The sequence below is a fragment of the Aegilops tauschii genome, chromosome 2 (genome assembly GCF_002575655.3).
Source record: "Aegilops tauschii subsp. strangulata cultivar AL8/78 chromosome 2, Aet v6.0, whole genome shotgun sequence".
Taxonomy (NCBI): domain Eukaryota; kingdom Viridiplantae; phylum Streptophyta; class Magnoliopsida; order Poales; family Poaceae; genus Aegilops; species Aegilops tauschii.
In genome coordinates this window covers 415,700,141-415,708,154 of record NC_053036.3, presented here as the reverse complement: position 1 = coordinate 415,708,154, position 8,014 = coordinate 415,700,141, and positions in this window count along the sequence as shown.

The following is an 8,014-nucleotide window of genomic DNA, read 5'->3' as shown; positions in this document are numbered from 1 at the left end:
GCATTGGGAGTATAGTGTTGAGCATGCCATGACGGATCTGAAGGTGCAAACCAGACAAAGGCAACTTCGCAACCAAGACAAGAAATTAGAGTAAAGCACTGGCGATCTATTTTCTTGCTGCGATAAATAAGTTGAGCAGATGCGAAAGAGTACCGCCTCTGGTGCGGCGCCGTGTACGCATCTGCTGAGAATTTGACGGTGCTGCGGTAGCGATGGCTATCGGCGGTGTGGAAGCAGATCTAGGAGGGTAGACGGTGGCGGCGGGGCGCGGTGGACGAGACGGTCGTAGGAGCGGCGCCAGCAAGGTGCACGACGGCGGGGATGAAGCGAGAGGACGGGATGCAAGGATCCCGGTCCGAAGCCGTGGATGAGAGAGGTTGATCTCTTGTAATGGACGGCGGCGTCGGGGTATCAGCTCCGGCATGGTGGAGGAGGACGGCGGTGGATGGGGTGGCGGACGGCGGCGGACGGAGGAGGGTGGGGTGGAGAGGGTGTTTTGGCGCCCACGGAGTACGAATGGGGAAAAGGGAGGTAGAGAGGAAGGGGGAACCATGTATTCAGGGCGCGCTTGTCTCAAATGCGAGGAAATTTACAAACTTAGCCCCCGTTTCAAATTTCTACTACATCACAGCAACATTAGTCGGTTGGGGATAGGACGGTAATCTCGCATACACCGAATATTTGCCGACGAGAGTTTGTTTTTGGCGCCCACCGTGTATGAATATGAATCGGAGAGGGAGTCGATTTCGGCCGAGGACACGTTGTGTTTTGGCGCCCACCATGTATGAATCCGGGTGAGAGGCGGTTACGTCACGTTTGGGTGAAATTACAAACCTACCCCTATCGAAACCTATAGAAATCCAGCAGATATGCTTTGCGTGGCAGGGATAGGCAGTAGTGATTTCCATCTCGCAGATTTTGGTTTCGGGCGGTTACTGCGACTTTCCCCGCTTCGTTCAAATTTTGCAGAGTGCACGTTTACCGTGCCAACTCAATTCGAATCCCGTTTGTATTCTATTTTTTCGGGCGGGATCCATTTTCAATTGGAATTACATTCTATATACATCCTTTTTTTATATATACTTTCAAAAGCACAACACCATTTATACATAAATATGGTTTACAAATGGCATGATCTCAGATTCATAAGGTTGTATCCATCAATTTGGATTTTCAAATATTTGAAACCACTTTATGTTGAAATCCAATGCATGCATTCCTCGCTAACTGTCTCCAATTAATGTGTGTTTCATGTGGATTTTTTTACTTCTCAAACATGTATAATGTGTTTCACACACGCAACATATAGTGTAATCCCGTTTAGACATTAATTGCATATAAACCATGCATTGTTTGTAATTGAAGAATCTATGGATCACCAATATTGATAAAATATATAACATTACACGTGTGCCCAAATTCAAATGAATATGCATGTTTGATACACCAATTTGCGTTATGATATTATCGATGTCGTGATCTCCAGTTTAAATATTTGAATCCCCTTTAATCCAGATATTCGTCTCATATACCTATCACTCATGCTTATATAGGACTATCTCTCTGGACCTATACGCGTTCATCGTCTCTCAGGTATCTCTCGTGCTACCTGTATGTCGACAATGATCTTTATCTTCGTAACACACTGACGGTACTCTCTCCCTCGACCTTCATCACTCTATCTCTCTCTAAGTATATCTCGCTCCCTGCTATGTGTCTCTAACTATGATTCTCCATGTGGAATCTCTTTCTCTCACACAAACACAAAACTTTTTCTCCCGGGGTCTCATTTCTCTCTACTATTCCCATGTGTGCCACTCGCACACCCCTCATACAGAGATATCTTTCGCTCCTTAGATATGAGAACCTACGACTCTTCCTCTTCAATATCTCTTTCTCACACACAAACACAAACTCTTTCTCCCAGGGTCTCATATTTCTCCATTGTTCTCTTGTACGTTGCTCACACACACCCTCTCTCCCTAGAGATATCTTGCGTTCCCTCGTATGTCTCTCTAGCTATCACTCTCGTTGTGAAATATCTTTCTCTCTCGCAGACACAAAACTTCGTCTCTCTGGATCTCATTTCTTCTGATATCTGTTAGTATGTGACTCACATGCACCCTCTCTCTATCTCTCTCACACCCACACACATAACCCAGCCTTCTGATCCACTCGACTCCTATCTCTAACGCACACTAGCTAGCATCTTTATCTTTCTATTTATCTGTTTCTCCATCAACCTTCTTTCTCGCCCTCACTCTTGATTCCTATCACGCACACTACATATGTTTCTCTCTACATGCAGTCAAGTGCCCTCTAACACACATATATAACTTCACCCTTTGAACCACCCGACGGTCATCTCCAACACCCAAACTAGCGGATGTCCCTCTAGCTAGCATCTCCATCTCTATATCTATCTATAGTTTCTCCGTCAACATTTCTTTCTCGCACGGAGTCTTGCTTCCTATCACCCACACTATATATGTCTCTCCATACATATGCATTTATGGTTGGTCTCTTTTGCACAATCGTTGCGCCTCACTCCCTCTGCTCGCCATAGATGCATGCTCCAGCCCACGCCACTATCTCTTAAAGACAAAAACACATGCTCAATTGTCGGGCCTTCTTCCCTGCATTCTCACATGCATGCATATTGTCATACCGATCCGTCTCTCCCATGTCGTTGATCTTATGACTTATGTCTTCTTTCTTTTATCTCGATCATGCGCCCGCGCGCACACACACATCCCACGTATACATGTATACCTCTCACACATGCACGTTCAAGGTCTCTATGTCTCCATACGTTTAATTACCCTCAATCCTAACGCCACATCGAATCGTTCTCCTCTTTTGTGCACATAACTTCCGCCTGGATGGGTAAAACACACACTCACACTTAACAATCTCCTTCTAGCTACCCCCCCGGCCTCTTACTCTTCCCCTATATCCCCGAAACCAATAAGACCATCCCTTTGTTTAATTCCCGCCTACATGCACCATCCATATATAGTAGTCTTCCTCGGTGTCTCTCGAACAAACACGTTCTCTCGATGTCGACTCCTCTCACGCGCACACACCTTCTCTTCCCTCTCTACGGGCATTTTCTCTCTCGCACCCCATCGTTGGTGGCCTCTGCCATACACATCACCTCTCTATGATGAAGCCATGCACACTTAAATTACATCCTCCACAGAGGACCCCGCGACACACACACACGCACGCACGCACCCCCCCCACACACACACGCACACTAAGACTCCATCTCTCTCTCTCACACACACACACAAACACACACACGCACGCACGCACGCACCCCTCCACACACACATACTAAGACTCCATCTCTCTCTCTCTCACACACACACAAACTAAGACTCCATCTCTCTCTCTCACACACACACACCCCACACACACTAAAACTCCATCTCACACACATGCTCTAGGCGGAGAATTTGTTCCTACCACCCTTCATCCAACCTTACCCGTATGATAAACAATCACCTTTATTTACTTGCATAACATGGACAAATTCCACTTTACTTTAGTAGTCAGCAAACTTATCATCTGTACCCTTATAAAAAAACGAGTTGGCGGTGATGGTGTGCCTGCCATCTTGTAATACAGACCGTATGGTCTATATCTGAGGATAGAAAGCAAACTATGATAATTTTACAAAAGATACCCGCAGCTCTCTCCACATAATTATCTCCCGCAACCTCATTGCTCAGCAATTAAAAAAGGAATAAGTCTCTGGAACAATCTAGCATGCATGGTGGCAGCTGCCGCCTGCCGGCGCCGTCCATCCCCATGCCTCCGCCCATTCCGACCACCAGTCACCACCATGCTCCACTCCTCCTCGCCTTATCTCTCATCTTTCATTTTTTCGATGACATTCTCGAGATACTAGTTTTCCGATAAAATTCTCGACATATCATTAGTTTTTACACATGGGATTACTCCTGCATGGGTCAATCACAACAGGTGTTTTGTAAAAAAATGCATATTGATGTTCCGTGCAATGCACGAGAATCTTGCTTGTAATTATATAACGCAAATCACGAGCAGGAAGTGACATTTTTTTGACACAACCACGTTAACATGGCCACGTAAATCACTAGCTAAAGTAAATACCATTATACTTATATCCCGATGCAAAAGGTTGAGTACATGTCCGAAGAGTAGAGTCGCACACACGCACTCTGTCTCTCAGAATCTCTCTCTCACACACACCAGTTACGTGACGCCCACTTAAGCAGACACGTATGTTACAATTTGTGCACCCGCGGGTACACGTGATGCTGCGCATTTATTTAAGCCGGAAGGCGAACCCAAACAGTAGCTGCATTTATTCCCCTCCCGCCGCCTCTTCTCTGGTCGCCGTCGCCCGGTAGCCATGGGCCGGCCGAAGGTAACAACATACGCCATACTCTCGCCGGAGCGGTGCTTTAATATGGAAATTTTAGTGGTCATGCATGCATCTTTTTGTGCTAGCACTCCTATATAAGGGTTGACCGGTCGCTTCCCGCGGACGTGCGCGGGCGGTGGAAGAGGAAGGAGAAGGGAAGCGGGCTGTGGAGTAACGTTTTTTACCACAATTTCTTAGGAAACTGAGTGCAATAATTGAGTAGTTTTGCAAACTACCAGTACTACACCTGAAACTGTTCAAAACCTATACTCCCTTGCCAGCGCGCGTTTCCCGCGTGAAACGGTCAGCGTCGCCCTGGAGCGTCAGTGCCGCATTAATGCCCGGCCAGAGCGGAGGCGACCTCTCACTGGCGCCGGCTTTGAAGTGGCACGACAGCCGAGAGAGCGCCGCTTCCCGGTGCACGCGACTGCTCCGCGTCGAGACTGGCCATAGGCCCTGTTTGGATCCATGGGTTAGAGTTAGTTTGAGCTAGTTGGGGCTCAAATAGCCCTAAAGTATCCAAGCATGAGGGTTTAAATTGGAGCAAGTTGCACCGAACCCACCAAAAAAAACTATCCCACCCAAGAGGTGCTAACTGGAGATAGTTCTCATTGGGACCACTGAAAAATCACTTTTCTCTCTCCATGAAGTGCATTTATTGTCAATCTAACCCTGTCACCCAAACACCTCTTTGGCTACAGTTAGTTCAGGGTTAGTCATGAGTTAGTCTAACCTCTAGCTAAGTTAGAGTATCAAACAGGAGCAGTATAGGACATGCAAGTTGCTCAAAGCATACAGGCAAATTCGTACGTGAAAGGATTTTTTCTTTTTGAAAACGGAACGTGAAAGGAATTTTTTTTAGAATGCTCTTGGCATGTCGCTAACATGTGATAGTTAACCGACCTCAATAGAAGGCAGAAACGCCAGCCCGCCGCACTTTGATAGAGACGAGGAGGGAGAAGCGATACAGGCTGCTGGATTACTAGAGATAGGTGTCGCACGGAAGCCAAGAAATATGGTGATAGCGTGGGTTAGCCATGTACTAGTATGATGTAACTACACTGAGCTGCCGTGTTTCGTACTCTTCCGGTCCACTGTGGAGATGATTGGTTAATTTTATATCGCTGAATAATATTAAATATTATGAGTGCAGACGCTCCACCACGAGGTTCCTTGCTCCTTCTCGGTCGTCCAGAATCTATGTTCTTCCACTCTATTTTTTTACGTGAGCTTTGTTCATCCTTTTGCCAACACGCGAGACATCTAGCATCAAGGTGCACGTGTTATGCAAGGATCGTTCCATCTATATGAAGAACACGTGGGACTGGAACTACGAGACAGACATGTACCCAGGAGTGGACGTACGAACCTGAGTAATGTAGCGCAGTAAGTGAAGTAGAAAGGCACAAATGGTATGAACATGTGTGGCATATAGGGTGTGTTTGGTTGCGTTCTCGTCCCAGCATAGTTGTTTCCTCTTCATGCATGCTCAACTCAACACCCCTCTTCTTGCATGCTCTCTTCATGCATGCTTCTAGTGTATTTGTGCTAAACTAGTGTGGACTCATGCACCCTCCATACACTCTACCAAACACCCAAAAGTAGGTCGAGAAGGGAACTCTTGGGCGGCATTTGTCTCTTACTACGTACTACCACTAAATGTTGTACGTGCAATGCACGGTGATGTTATGGAGCACGTGCCTAAGTACTCTACTACTACTATATTAGTTGGAGGCACATATTAACTTTTATATTTGTTTACGTTTATGCCCCGAGACCTTCCAACTAGACGTGTCTTTCTCTCCACGTCGCACGTTGTATCGTTCATACCACTAAGTACTACTACGTGTGGTCTCCGACCCAGAAGTGGAAGAAGTGGAGACGCTCTAATATGCTGTTTTTTTACGTTGGGCTCTACCACGCTGTTCATGTCCCACTCCTTTCACTGACGTGTGGGACATCCAGCACGTGCCGTGTTTGGCACCCTTCGTCGTAAGAGTTGAAACGCTAGCATTCATCAGAAATAAAAAATAATTATAAATCGGCAGTGATACTATTTTTTTTGCGAACCAATCAGCAGTGATACTATACCACACGGTTTCCTTGCTCCTCGATATCGGAAAGAATACTTCCGTTCGCCAACATGTGGGACATCGACCATCCTGGTCCACTTGCCATGCACGCAGAACTCCAAGGGAGAGTCACCCAGGTCGTCGCGCCGCAGTAACAATGACTAATGAGCCGTCAAATCACAGGCCCACTTCCCACTTTGAAATTGCTCGGACGAAGGAACCATCATGACTTCGTTGAATTCCGCTTCTTGAAGAAAACTACTGTACCAGCAGTACTGCTAGCTACAGTAGTTACTCCAACAGAGGCCTCCTTTCGTTCATAGGATAGGAATATGAAAATCATAGGAAGTGAGATGACATGCATCTCAATTCCTTTAGAGAAAGAGATTCCATTTGATGCTTAGGATAGGAATTTTTCCATTTAGTCTAGGCTAATGTACTGGTAATTTGCTCTAAAAACTATAGTAGTAACTAGTAGTATTGGTACATGCTCGTACTCAGACACAGACACACACACTAACTACTAGTACTACTACTTCTCACATGCTGGCCAGACGCCGTCGTTCTCCTTCCCGGCTTTGTCGGCGACACCCCACCATGCTTGGATCTCCGCCGACCTCTCCGCAGCAGCGCGTGCGTCCTTTTCTTTCTTGCGGCGGCGGGCCTCTCTTTTCTTGAGTGCTTTCTGACTTTTCCGCTCCCTCTGTGCAGATTTGGCCGCCTCTTGCTCTACCGCCCATTCGGCCTTGGCATCTTCAAATTCCTCCCACATAGTTGTGAGGTCGCGAGCGGCGATGAACTCGGCACGGCGGGATGCCATGGCTTCCCTACCATTTTGTGTGCGGTTGTGGGCGGCGAGGAACTCGGTGCGGCGGGATGCCATCGCTGCTTTACCGGTTAGTGTGCGGCGCGGTGGCATGAACGACACTTGGTGAGAGCTCTGGGGTGGAGTGGCCGGACAACCGTATAGTGCATTGTTTTGTCAAGAGCTCAAGGACAGAAGACGAAGCAAATTTGGATTCCCCTTCAATCCTGGTCATTTATTACCGAGTAAAATGCATTGGCGGTCATCGAACTTGTCTTGATAGCTCACTTTGATCATTGTATACGAGATACGGTGATTATACGATCACTGGCTCAGCGTATAGCTCTGTATTTGTCTGGTTGACCAGTCGAACAGTCCGCATGCGCCTCATCAGGTCGTGTTCTTTATCTATCTACGCGGGCCTACCTGTCAATGGAGAAATAAATACTGTAAAAACCAAAATTATGCGTATGTGGGGAATCAAACCACGGACTCGTCGCTGCAACGCACCCTCGTCAGCCAAATGAAAATGAAATACTACGCGTCAGACACTCACGCTCACGCTGTCAAAGCATGCTAATGCATGCACGTCGCCCCCTAAATCAAAGTCCTGCTCATGGCGCAACGCAAACGGCGAGCCCATCACCTGCGCGCCCCGGCGGTGCCTCACATTACTGTTTAGACGTTTGATGGAGGCCTACGCAAACGCCGAGCATGTATTCA